At 32.5% G+C, this 15082-nt stretch overlaps 1 long non-coding RNA gene across 1 annotated transcript; it reads right to left on the bottom strand.

Annotated features, from left to right (window-relative positions):
* Positions 1-3742: 3742 nt before the first annotated feature.
* On the bottom strand, positions 3743-12008 carry LOC111388643. The gene is made up of 3 exons (XR_002701621.1): positions 11887-12008; positions 11657-11733; positions 3743-3850 (listed from the first exon to the last, which is right to left on the bottom strand). It is a non-coding gene; the product is annotated as an uncharacterized LOC111388643 (long non-coding RNA).
* Between the last annotated feature and the right edge of the window lie 3074 nt (positions 12009-15082).

Raw genomic sequence — 15082 nt, 5'->3', positions numbered from 1 at the left:
TGTTTCCCTTCTCAGCGCCCCCCATCCACACCACCAATGCATTATCATTCTCTAGACCCCATTCATTCGAAGACTTAGCGCTTCGCCTGCTGTAGGTGTTCACCGCCTTAGTGGCCGGGCCTGTTTTCCCATGCTAGTCTTCAAGTGCCGACCCTGAATGTTCACCCAGTTCAAGTCCAACCTCTTGCACATCATCTGGCAACGATCATTTTACAAGTGGAATCGTGTCTAATGACCCCACGATCGTAGAACAAATAACTCTGTTCGCTTCCAAAACTTCCGAGTCAATATTCATAATGCCCTCCTCTCCTACTTCCGTCCGAGGTTCCGCCCCTCGATATGCCTCGATCCTTGGTTCCACTCCACCCCTTTTCATTCCCTCCATCTCATCCCAATTCTCATCTCCAGAAGAAATGTCCACTTCAGCCCCTGTCTGGGACTCGCCACAAGGCTTATGTAGCACCTGATTATCTTTAGTCGAAACCCCTATCGGCGCTGGCTCCTTGACATCCAAATAAGCTGACTCCTCCAATCTCACCCCACACTCATGGCAATAATTTAACTTGGACCCCACTATGGACCCACTTTCCACAACTATTATCAATCCATCCAATTCCCCTTTCAACACCTGTATGCGAGCTATTAATTCGACATGAGGATCATTTCTCTCATTGCCCACACTTTCCTTCTGCAACATTACCCTCTGATCAGCGCTTTGCGAAGCTCGTGCATTTGCCGTGGCTTCGGCATAAGTCATCCCTCGTAGGCTTCTTTCTTCAATTGTTTGACACACCACCTTGTCCCTCACCACAAAGGAAGCAATGACCGCTTGGAACATGCATGAAACCGATTCCCATCCCTCTCCATTTGTACCTTCCGACACCTTTACAACCCCCTTTCTCCGCCTCTCCCCATACTGTGCTACCATGAGAAATCTGCCACGACTATTTGCACAACGTTGCGCTAAGAAAGCGCAGGAAGATTCATTGAACTTGGCAACGAATTCCTCCATCTTATTAGCCCTCCTCAACTTTTCTACCATATTTACCATCCAACGGCACCAAATCAGCCCATACATATAGCACCCGATATCTTCGAACCCCATTCTGAAAGCTTAACACCAAAGGTGATAACAGACACTACAAACTCCTTCGCCTTGACTCTAAAGCATGAACTGAAAACCATATGCTCCACTACATAAGGCTGTTTCCCATGATTCTGTGATAACGGGCCGAAAGATGACAGAACCAATGGTCAGAATGGCTTCGTAGAAGCAGGAGGAACCTGGAAATGTGGGCCACGCACTGCCTGATCGTCTTGTGGCCCACACGCCTGATCGGCCGGAGGCAGAACGGCCGGTAGAAGCGGCTGACTAGGCACGTAAAACCTGGATCTGGTTGAACCAAGGTAGATCTTGTGGCCTGTTCCGACTTATTCTGGGCATGCGAGGCTGGGTTTTTGTAGCCTGAGGCCGGTGGCGATGGGTCTCCAGTTCTAGGTCTGATGACTGGTGTCGGAGAGGCCAAGGACGGTGGGGTTGGGTGGTGGAAGGGTTGGTTTGGATATGACGAGAGACATCGGAAGGTTCGCATGAAGAAAGGTTTTTAACGGCAAGATAAAAATCAATCAGTGGGATGTCACACAGTAGAATCATGGGAAGTACGATAGCCCCCACAATTGTAGCAGGTAAGCAAAGCGCTTTATATAGCAAGAACAGAGAAATTTGACAAATAAATTATTGGTTCTTGAATCATATATAGGCTCATTTATTGTACACCAGCATGTAAAAAAGAACTTCCAATTTTCCCCGGACCTCTTGGGAAGAATGATAGTTACTTACCCATATCCAGTGAAAGTTCCAAATGTGTGTGTGTTTGTGTGTAAATTGAAAACATAACCTATGATAAACATCTATACAAGTGTCAAAAGTATTCAAGTAGTTCAGTATCCCTTTCAAGTATCAAAATTTATCAAAACTTAAATATTGCTACACCATTGTTCTTTCATTAATAGTTGTCTCATTAATATATGTGAAAAAAATTAATTCAAAGAGTGAGTGCCATATATTATAAGTAAATTTTAACTTATCTAATTTTCAAACTGGAAATTCGTGATGCAAGGCGAACAACATTGTACTACCTCCACCCCACATGTTTTCTTCCAGTATCATCACCGATACTGAGGATACAAGCTTCACAAGCATTGTTTATGTTTTTCCCATAATTTAGGTTTTTCTTTTAGAAATTAGGTATGTTTTTTAAATTAATTGGAATCATGGTGTTTGCATCCACCGGCACTATGTATCTAGGAATAAGACTTGCTTGCCTTTCTATTGGTTGTATATAGCATATGCATTTTTATTATTATACCCAGCTGATTAACATCTTACTGACAAAGGAATTCTAAGAAGAAAATCAGTGCTTTAAGACACAATTTTAAGAAAATACTGGTTAACTTTAAACGTAGTCTACAAACATTTATGGCTTGTTTGAGCCCATTTTTTTTCAAAAAATGCATCTTGTAATATTTTCATGATTGATAATGTATGATTAAGAAATAAGAAAAAGTTTTGGGTTTGTGTGTAATATTATTTTATTGAAAAATGTGTGGCTGAAATAGATCAAATCACTGATTAAGAATAGATTTTGATGGAAAAAAAAAAGGCTCAAGCAAGGGCTTAATACTTAACTATCAAGCTTCTTTGGACTTGAATCTCACTCAATCAAATCAACAGAGAACATCTGCCCTAAAACCAAAATAAATTTCAACAGTTGTCATATAAGTATGGTCATCATCAAAGACTAGAATTGGTTGGACTCAACTTAGAGTATCATTTTTTTCCCAAACTGTTTTCAACCACACATTTAATAAAATTCGCGACTTTTATCAACTTTTCAATAATACTCTTCATCAATTATTATCAAAATCTGCTAAAAATATGATTTTTACCAAAAAAATAACCGATGGAGATCAAGATTAGAATAAAGATGGAGATATATTTAATTAGGAGTTTAAAATAAAGTTTGATCTAAAGTGTATTTAATTAGATTAGATAAGATTAATTTTGATATTTTGATATAATTATAGTTTACTAGAAGTTTGTATCCTTTTTAACTTCTTTTAGGGTCCGTTTGATTGCAAAGATGGAATTAAAAACGAATTCTACGAAATTGAATTGTCTAAAAATTATTTTTCTGGGAATTGCAAATTATTTTGTTTGATTGGTATAATTTTCCACGTGAAAAATGTTGAAATAAAAGTGTTTTTTTGGTGTTCGTTTGACTTTTTTTACATGAAAATTATCAATTAAAGGGATAGATTTTACTGGTATTGGGGATGAATTTGTTCTCATTGCCAAAAAAAAAAAAAAAAAAATTCCATCTTTTGGTGTTTATTTGGTCTTATTTTACATGAAAATTATCAATTAAACCGAAATATTTTTTTACAATAATTCTTAAAATTTTTTTCCAAAAAAAAAAAAAAAGGAAAAAAAATGCTACAGTAACCGGGAATTGCAATTCTCACCATTTTGGTGAGAATTGCAATTCTTTGAATTCATGGAAATTGGCTTATGTGGCACCAAAGATGGAAATTCACTTCTAGAGAAGAAAAATGGATATCAAACATGGTTAAATTGGAAGGTGGAATTCCAATTCCATTTTCCATGGAATTCCACCTCCAATCAAACACACCTTTACATTATTTGCTCAATAAATAGAAGGACTTATGCAATATAATAAACAACCTCATTATATGAATAAAGATTGAATTTCCTGTTGTCCTCAACTCTTCTCTTCTTCACACCCTTCTTTAATATTTTTTGTCTTGTTAGTTAACAAATTATACACTCCTGCATCATAAACAGTGGCTAAGTGATGAGGGAACAAGCTTTAACCAACAATATAATAAAAGAGATGAAAGAACCAAAGGGATATTGGCGGAGATCAAAGTAAACACTACAGATTTAGTGCCTCAGAATTAAATCCAAGCAAAGCCGAAAATTTCTGGGCTGCCACATAAAGTTCTTCATATTGTTATTTTTCATGTAACACTACGTCCGAATTAGACGCTTTTCAACCCTTAAAGGACTCCAAAATCTATTCTAATTAGTAAAGCATAAATCGCTAGGGTAGTCCAAAATCTACTGTAACTAGGAAAGTAATCATAATTGTAGTTAGAAACCTAAAAGAACCACTAACTTAAGAGTCCACATCTAATCCTAACCAACGATTCAAGTCTAATAAGAATAGAAATACTGTTCCAAGAAGGATTTGAAAATATTAAACTCTTGCTCATACATCAATTACTCTGGGCTGAAGAGAATCTGACTTCAATGACTGGATACATAGCTTATCTCTTTCTCAGATATCGAGTGTTCTTCTAGATCGTTTGCCCAATAATGCTCATACTAGGAAGAACCCAAGGCAAAGTAACAATTACCAGCAAGGAAATAACAACCAATCATTGAGGATGACCTTAGGCATATTAGTAAATTCAAAAAACAACAATATCTTGTGCTGTTTACAACAATAAAATCATTATTCCACCAAAACTAAAGTCTCTTATCAACCAAAATGTCCTGCTAAACCACTGCCATGTAATTCATTGATAATTTGCTCGTGTAGAACCTCAAGTATGCATTAGTGATTACCTCTGAATAAATAATCATCATGCATAACAAAAGAAATAGTCAGTTTTCTAAATACTTTTAGGAAGTCTCTCATTTATTTGCTAATGCTATTTCTTAAAACTCCTCAAAGATTTTTAATTGAGCATACATTGTATTCAACAAGTAACTACGCCTTCTAAGTGGTGCATTGACGACTTTGTTACTCTCCCCAACTTTATGCTTGAATAATAATGAGAATGAAAATTATTGAATAGATTCGCTTGAAGATGACATGCATAATCATGACTCTTGTCACAACTGAAATATATAAAAGTAGATTGCGTATAGCTACTTCAAGCCTTCATCAGTCTCTCAGTTCCACATCATACTAACTCATTTCCTTTTTCCACTCTTGTTTGACTCTCCAGCAATTATGATTCTTGCACTCCCACTGTCGTTGCTTGCTTGGTCCTTTTAGACATGTTTTGCTCAGGTTTCTCCCTGAACAAGCTTTTGATTTTACTACTTGAAGAGGTCAATTCTATGGACTGTTAAAGAAGGCCTAGCTCCATAACAACCTATTATTTCCTCAATTTTAAATCATAATAATATCCATATTAAAGATTGGAAAAACGAGTAATGCTTAATCTCATCAAGTATAACAAGTGTATGTATAGGTTGCCTCTTGAGCACTCTAAACAACATGATAAACCATTTATGCAAAGCATTGCAGACAAATGGAGTTTGAATAAAGTATTTGGAAAACCAGTTCAATTAGACTTTGGTATGCCCAAACACTGTCACCTCCTTATGAATCAATTAGGACGCTGCTTTTAAGCAAATGGAATGTTTCGTGAGAAAAGTGATTTCTCACTCACATCCTTATATGTATGCTATTCTTTGCTTCTTAAGAACTCTAAAACTCCGACTAAAGAATTAGTTCATAAAATTCTCTCATTGTTAACATCGGTGGGATCCACTTGGCAGAAATTTTTCGGATAATCAGTTTCAATCTAGAAAAGCATGGCGCCCTGAAACACAATACAGCTCGATAGGGCATGCCCACTCACATGTTGACTTCTTTTCCCTCCTCTATCAGGCTTCAGCGAGCATTACTATAGCAATCCTTAATTTAGAATTGACGAGTTGCTATGTTTTCAATACAATAATGATATAATCTTCAGACTTAACCTTTTAATCAATTTATATGTGTCAGTGATGAAATTGTATTTGACACCCTTGATTTTAAATCATTACACAAAAATGAACTGCATACAATTACACTTTCAAAAGTTCAGCTACTAAAATCTGTTGAGCTAAAGTCAGTACTACAAAATGGTTATCAATTTGGCACAAATAGACTAGAACAATTGCAGACAGTGTTTGAATTTGTTCTCTTAATAGATAATGTTTCTGTTAAACTGTTTTATATTCTCATGAATTATCATAGATTGTTGTATACAGTTGAATCCAGCAAAAAATTTTTAGGACCAACTGATGTACTAAGCAAAAAATATATCTTTTAGTCTCACATGTTTGTCCAGAAGAAAACTTATGCTTCACTGGACATACTAAAACATAGCTTCAAAATAAAACACAATAAAAGTAAGTAAGATTTGCCTTAACTATTTGTTAAGTAAGATTTGCCTTAACTATTTGTCACCATCAAACATTAATCACAAATGAATGCTTTCTAGATTCACAGGGAAAACTGAACAGAATCACTAACAATCAATTCTAGCACTCTGCCAACATTTTCACTGAGGTCACATTTTACAGTAAGTATATTATGTTGAGATAAAGAGATACAGATCTTATTTCTAAATTTAATAAAATATGAAAAAAATTCCATCTTTATCCAAAAAAATATATAATTGCATATAATAGATGAAAACAATTAGACGATTAAAGAATTAATTCGACAAACATAACCATGATACCTTAAAATCGGAGGCTGTACGATTCACAACACTTCGGCGAATGAGTGGGTCGATAAATCCGCTGATTTTTCCAAATCCTGAAAACGAGATCAGTGCATATATAGTCATCAATTTTGTTGGTAGAAACGAAATAATAATGATTAAAAACTTATAACAAAAGACGAAAATCAATCGAAATAATGAAAAAATAAACCGAAATGGAGATCAAAGAAAGACTAAGAAATCTTACTCATCTTTCGAGTTCAGAAAAATGGAGTGTGGTAGCAGATCAAAGGAGACGATAGAAGTGGGTCTCTCTGTGTGGGTGTGTGTGAGAGAGAGAATGTTGCTATAAGGAGCGTGGCCGAGCAAATGAGCGGTCCAGTATTGACACGTCAATAAATCGGTCTGCTGACGGCTCAAGTAATAAATGAGTTAATTTCACAAAGAGGAAATTGCAAAGGATGCCAAATTTTTTCTAGATATTCACAAAAGTATCACTTTTTTTAACATTTTAAGAATATCAATTTAAGACATATTTGTTCCTGAAAATAATTTCAAATTTCATACATGTCCTAATTAAATGAGATTTGACCCAATGAAATTATACAAAAATCTTCTCAATGTCAATGATGAAAAGTTGGAAAAAAATAAGAGATGAATTTTATTTCTCTCATTCAAACAAATCTAACTCTCTCACTCTCTCTCTCATCTCTCATTACAGGCTTCAATCTAAGAGAGAAAAATCTTTTTTTTACTCGACTTTTGTAATATTTTCATCTGTAAAGGGTTTATAAGATGCAAAAAAAAAAGAGCTTTTTGCTGAATTTAAAATAAGAGCTGGGGCTTGGATTAAAAAGAGGTAAAAATCCTTTTAATATCATGCAATTTTTTTTGAACATTTTGAATAATTTTTTACTGTGTTATGATTAGAAATGTTTTTTTCCTACTTTCTGTAATTTCATGCCATAAATTTTAATTTTCTCTTCTGTATACATCTTCTATTAGTGATGCATATATGCACACGTTACACGTGCTAACACTAATATTGAGGGAAAAAAATATCTAGGGTTCTAGTTTAATATTTATCATCTTCCTTTGCTTTCAAAGTCTAGATTTCAAGTATTTTGGATGTTTCAATGTTGGGCGAAAATCTGAATTGACACTTGACATATCTTTCGTTTCAATGTTTTTGGTACTTATGTTGTGGAAATAATATTACTATCGCTTGGAATCCATTTGTTGTGGGAGGTACTCGTATTTGGGTTGAACTCTTGCTAGACAGTTGACAGCATACCTGTGGTTTTAATGTTTTGTTATGCTCGAATATGGAGTGAAATAATTTTCAATAATACCTATTTACTTAGAGGTGAAAAGTAGATTTCCCGATAGTTCATCTGTCGACAGTTCACCAATGTAGAGAAATGTCATCGCGCCTGACTGTCGTTCCCGACAGTTAGCCTCAGTAATTCTCGACAAAGGAACTGTCGAGAACGATAGTTCAGTCCTTCCCTCCGCTCAGTTCCACAAGTCAAACTTTGGTTCATTATAACATTGCACGAGTGTTTTGCATGAACATATATGAAATGCTATGATCTCATGATTTTTTGATTGATTTGTCCGTATGTGGTTAGATTTTTCCATCCGAACGTCTCACATGTGATTGATTTGTCCATATATGGTTATATTTTTGTGCTTCACGTTTTTATTTGTATAACGATGCCACCATCGTCACGATTCATTCTTCATAATTTTTGGATCACATGTAATTCAAATCTATTTTTGTGGAAATTGTTTGGTTAAAAAATATGGATAAGTTCAGATTACAATAGATTGCATGAATCAATTGAGTTATATTATATACTGTAATCGAATTGTCTTTGCACACAAGGTGAACATTATTGCATTTCTTCACATTGTTTTCTACGTACTTTATCTCGAAATACTAATTTTACCAATGTATGATGACATATGAGCAGATTCATACTTGTGACCTGAATGATCCTCAAAGTGTTGGTACACACATTCTTGTTATAATTGGAGGTGGAACCAATCGATTTCGTTGTCAAAGAAAGAGCTACCTTCACAACGGTTTACTTCTGATGACTGTGGCAACTGCACGGAAGAACATTTTATTTTCTATTTATGTATATAATTTTGCGTTTGTTAGTTCTATTTATGTGATATTGGCAGAGGAAACTGTTTGTGTTTCGTACAGAAAATGTTTATAGTAAGGAATAGTAGATAGTAAAGAGTAGTTGATTGTTTTTTAAATAGGTTCATGGAGCTACACCACAATACAAAACAATGGTCACATCACGTTTGATACTTGAGCAAGGTTGTGTACATAAAAATGGTTTTTGGTATGTTTTATAACTTTCTTGCTTTCGGAACTCATTTAATTTATCGTTAAAATTGGTATCCAATTGAAAATGAGTATGATTAAAATGACTATTATGATTTGTTTCAATCGAAAACGTTTGTGAATCATGGTAATATCACTAGACATCATTTTCTTGCAAAACGTAATGAGCACTTCTTTGTTTGCATTAAAATGTTGTGCGTTCCATGTTTCAATCAAGATGCAATGGTACACATGATTTTAATGTACACAATTTTCATAAATGATAGACCAAGTGTGGGTGATACAAGCACACTTAGACTTTAAAAGCATTATACTAATTATCTATCAAATTCAATTTGAGATGTGATGAAAATAAGTATTCATCGTCGCGTATTTCAGTCGGAGGTATATTCAAGTTAAAGACCTTGATCTTCAATTCAATTTGAGTGCGGGGATCAAGAATATCAAGTTTGTCCTTCAACATTAACAAAAGTCTGATTACAATATTACTTGTCGGAATGAGAATGTAAGTAGTTTTGTCCCCTCTCTACTTCTATTCGTCATATGCATGAACAAACTTTCCCGCATACGACACGATGAATCTCGTAAAAGGTCAAATCAAGGCTTTTCATCGTTTTTAAATGTTCAATTTGACAGTAAAACTATATATTCCGACACTTTGTAAATGTCGGGTTTGACATTTCAAATGTCTAACCCGACGGTTTGTAAATGTCAAATTCGACAATTGAACCGTCGAAAATGTCGAGAAGCAGATGATAGTGGGCGGAACAGATTCTTTAGCACAATACATTAAGTTTGATCATTAGTATTGGGCTAGATGAAAAAGGTGAGATTGTCCTCGTCATTGAAGAAACATTTAATGGAAATATTATTTGGTTTGAATGGAAGAAAGTACTCAAAATCTTAATGGTGATAATATCATTTGTGAAGGATTCAAAAATAAAGAAATCAATGAATAATAGTTTCCAAAATTTTAAATAAATATGTCAAAGTTGTATTTAATATTTACAAAACAATAAACTATAGAAGTAAAATATAAATATTTTCTAATAACTAACCTTTCAAAATGGATTATGGATGCAAGAGAAAAATCTTCTTGATCAATGAAAATGAAGAAGATGAGAAAAATTAGGGTTTATAAGGGAAGAAGAAGATATATTTGTTTATGTTTCATTTTTAACTTCTTTTACCATTTTTTATTAACACAAATTCATATTAATCAATATAATATACATTTATCAGTATTTTATATATATAAAATAAATCATTACATCAATATAATTAACTCCTTCAAATCAAGCATTAAATGCTAATGAAAATGTGTCATTAAGAGTAATTTGGACATTTACACAAAAAAGTGACATTTTTGCTCAAATAAAGTGAAAATGACAATTTTTGGGGACCTTATTAATTTTTTGACATTTTTGAAAATTCCCCTTTCACAAATTATCACAAAGTTTGTACAGAAGTTCATGTTGGTCATTAAAGTATTTTTCTAACTTATTTAGTTTTTCAGAATTAGTTATTAGAGCAGAAAAGAATAATGTATAATCAACGTGACATTAAATGCTAAAATAAAATAGGAAACGTTAATATAATTGGTCAAATTTAATTACCTGGATTAACATTGAAAAAAGTTACATGGGGCTTTGTGGATGGGATACAATTAGCTCCGCAATGAATTTTAGAAAATTATTACCATAATCAAAAGGAAAATAAAAAATTTAATTACCATTATTTAGCCCTTGTTTAATTCCCATTAATTTCAAAATACATTTTTTCCCTCTTCTTTTTAACTACAAATTCTTCAATAAAATAATATCGCTTGCAAACCCAAAATTTTCCTTTTAACCTTTTAATCAATTTATATGTGTCAGTGATGAAATTGTATTTGACACCCTTGATTTTAAATCATTACACAAAAATGAACTGCGTACAATTACACTTTCAAAAGTTCAGCTACTAAAATCTATTGAGCTAAAGTCAGTACTACAAAATGGTTATCAATTTGGCACAAATAGGCTAGAACAATTGCAGACAGTGTTTGAATTTGTTCTCTTAATAGATAATGTTTCTGTTAAACTGTTTTATATTCTCATGAATTATCATAGATTGTTGTATACAGTTGAATCCAGCAAAAATCTTTTAGGCACAACTGATGAACTAAGCAAAAAATATATCTTTTAGTCTCGCATGTTTGTCCAGAAGAAAACTTATGCTTCACTGGACATACTAAGGCCCCGTTTCGTAGCCATTTTTTTCAAAATGCATTTCTCTCTCTCATCTTTTCAACCATACATTCTTTATTAAAATAATATTACACGTAAATCAAAAAAATTTCCTTATTTCTCAACCACACATTTCACATCAATTTACTATTCTAAAATGTATTTTTACATAAAAATGTCTATCAAACACCTCCTAAAACATAGATTCAAAATAAAACACAATAAAAGTAAGTAAGATTTGCCTTAACTATTTGTCACCATCAAACATGAATAACAAATGAATGCTTTCTAGATTCACAGGGAAAACTGAACAGAATCACTAACAATCAATTCTAGCACTCTGCCAACTTTTTCACTGAGGTCACATTTTACAGTAAGTATATTATGTTGAGATAAAGAGATACAGATCTTATTTCTAAATTTAATAAAATATGAAAAAAATTACATCTTTATCGAAAAATATATATAATTGCATATAATAGATGAAAACAATTAGACGATTAAAGAATTAATTTGATAAACATAACCATGATACCTTAAAATCGGAGGCTGTACGATTCACAACGCTTCGGCGAATGAGTGGGTCGATAAATCCGCAGATTTTTCCAAATCCTGAAAAACGAGATCAGTGCATATATAGTCATCAATTTTGTTGGTAGAAACGAAATAATAATGATTAAAAACTTATTCTAAAAGACGAAAATCAGTCGAAATAATCAAAAAATAAACCGAAATGGAGATCAAAGAAAGACTAAGAAATCTTACTCATCTTTCGAGTTCAGAAAAATGGAGTGTGGTAGCAGATCAAAGGAGACGATAGAAGTGGGTCTCTCTGTGTGGATGTGTGTGAGAGAGAGAATGATGCTATAAGGAGCGTGGCCGAGCAAATGAGCGGTCCAGTATTGACACACCAATAAACCGGTCTGCTGACGGTTCAAGTAATAACTGAGTTAATTTCACAAATCATCACAAAGTTTGTACAGAAGTTCATGTTGGTCATTAAAGTATTTTTCTAACTTATTTAGTTAACGAATTTCAGAATTAGTTATTAGAGCAGAAAAGAATAATGTATAATCAATGTGACATCTATTAATTGCTAAAATAAAATAGGAAACGTTAATATAATTGGTCAAATTTAATTACCTGGATTAACAATGAAAAAAATTACATGGTGTTTTGTGGATGGGAATCTTGCTCATTTATTCAAGAAATCCAAATGGCACATGTTGGAAGATCAACTTGAAATATAAATATTTCTGAAAACACTTTAGTGGTCAATTTGAAATAGAGCACAAACTTTAATGACCAATAATACAATTAGCTCCGCAATGAATTTAGAAAATTATTACCATAATCAAAAGGAAAATAATTAATTAATTACCATTATTTAGCCCTTTTTTAATTCCCATTAATTCCAAAATACGTTTTTTCCCACTTCTTTTCAACTACAAATTTTTCAATAAAATAATATCGCTCGCAAACCCAAAATTTCGTTGTTTTTTAACAACGTATTCTTCATCAATTTACTATTACAAAATGCGTTCTACAACCAAAAAAAAAAAAAAAAAGGGGGGGGGGAGGGAGAAAGAAAGAAATTTTAATCATTGTTTCTCATTTTTGAAAAGAATCATTGATAAACTTTTAAATATGAAAATTTACCTAGTAATTGTAGGTCCATTTTATTCCTTAAACATTTTGATGAAAAATATTGGCAATCAAATGCAATTTTAATTAAACCAAGCAGAGGAGGACACACGGTACAAAACATTAAAAAAATAGGAAAAAAAGAAGTAGAAGAAGAGAGATATACACGCAGAAGCCAACAGAAAGATGGACACGCAGCAGAGACAAAATTCCATTCCAAATTTTTGTGTAAATTCATCAATAATTGTGCAAGAAATTTAATAATTAATAACGTTCCGTTTATTGGTGATGTCTTTTAATTTATTATTATTTTTTTTAATTTTGATAGTATAAGTAGTTATTTTTGCAATACCCTCTAAAAACCTTCCACGCATCAGCATGCCATTTTTTCCCCACTTATTCAACTAATTAGAGAGATTCAATCAATCCCCTTATTTCTCTCCCATCACTTCACGATATCTTTCATTTTAACTTTTCATAACTCATCTTCTCCCGTATATGTTACCACCTCTTTCCATATTTTGAGTGCATCAAAAGAAGAATTGTCGAGAAGCATTTATAGTACATATATTTTCACAACATTATTCCTTTAGTTGAAACACATTTGAAAGTTATAAGGTAGGATAAGAAGGTACAAGTGGTTTTGTTTTGTTATTCCATATTGATAAATGTTATGCTAATTATATGATACGATATGATATATGGTCATCCGATACAAGTGATACAATACTAGCTCTTTCCAGTTCTAAAAATATGATACAACAGTACGATTTATTTTGATATATGAATGATAAATATTATTCGGGATCGAACTAATATTTGTATCCTATTGAGTATTTCCCGTACTCACCCTTTTCTCCTACCTCACAAATCAGTACGGGTCATGTCAGAGCACAGCACTTCGATGGTGTGATTATGCCTCGATCCACGTGACAAAAATCTAAAATTTAGCACGTAACCTATTTCATTTTAAAAGTGACTGCAATAGACTTTTATATTTAATTTAAATTCTCGAACATGTTCTTTTAAGTGTAATTGTCTACTTTCTAGTCAATTAATTAGTATTTTCATTCCTTTAAATGTGTTATGTTGCACTTTGAGACTTTTAATTAGATTTATAACATTTAGTGTCAATTCAAAGTTTGCCTTTCTGCCTTGAATTCAAGAAAATCGGACGGTGGTTGTCAAATGTTGAATTCATCCCTCGGCCACTTATTTAAATTATAGAAACAAATATTTGAATCAATTGACTGTAAGCATGTAATGAAAATGCTTATAAGTTACGGTTTCTTGAAGATAAATATTTGGTAGCGATTCAAATTTATTTCTACAATAAATTTTTGGTCGTTATATTTTAGTACTAGGATTAAAATTAAACTTATCATGAAAATTCAACTCGTGATTTATTTCCTTTTAACATTCAAAAGCACATTTTCAATTACTGAACGATTTTCATGGTTTAGTTCTTCTCTACAATTATGTGCACAAAGATTGTACGAATATTATGGCTTGTTTTACCTTTTAAAGATTGAAAATAAGTTAGACATAATGTTAACTGTCATAGAATCCGATAGGGAATAGAATATATCATTATACTTTACGTGATCTTTAACCATTAATAAATTTTTAATACATTTTTATATGTTCGCATCCGTCATAAAAATATAGTTGAGTCACATGTATGAATATGTTTAATTCTACTTGAGAATGATTGTTAAATAAATTAGGAAAATTGTTCTTCATAGGCCCCGTTTGGTAGAGATTTTTTGCCCTAAAAAATTGATTTTTTGACCGTTATTTTACTATTTAAGCTGTAATTTTTGATTTCTTCTCTCACATGTGGACCCCACTTTTCTTCTAACGGTCAAAAAATCAATTCTCAAAATCCCTACCAAACGGGCCCATAATTGAATCATATTGTAAAATTTATAAGGTTCAAGGTTAAAGATGATTGATATAAGGGATTTGGGATCGTAATATGCTTTTCATCATCATATTTCTATAAAACTTGTATTTACTTATAATCTTACATTGACTTTAATTAATTTAAGTCATGCATTCGTATGTAATTTAAGTGGTTATAATTTAACTATAGAAAAATAAAAAAATTTCATTGTTTCGATTAAAACTAAGTTAATTCGAACTTTAACTAGTACAATCTTTGTTGGTACGATACTTGGACTCAAAAATTCATTTTACTATTTGTTAACGATTCATGCACTTGCAGTATTTAAAACGCCAAATATTTTGTGAGAAGTTTTAGCACCGTTGTCGGGGATTATATTTGAGTTTAATTTCATTTACCTTAACACTAATT

This window comes from Olea europaea, unplaced genomic scaffold (genome assembly GCF_002742605.1).
Source record: "Olea europaea var. sylvestris unplaced genomic scaffold, O_europaea_v1 scaffold512, whole genome shotgun sequence".
In the NCBI taxonomy this organism is placed as follows: Eukaryota; Viridiplantae; Streptophyta; class Magnoliopsida; order Lamiales; family Oleaceae; genus Olea; species Olea europaea.
This window is presented reverse-complemented; position numbering and strand designations above follow the sequence as displayed.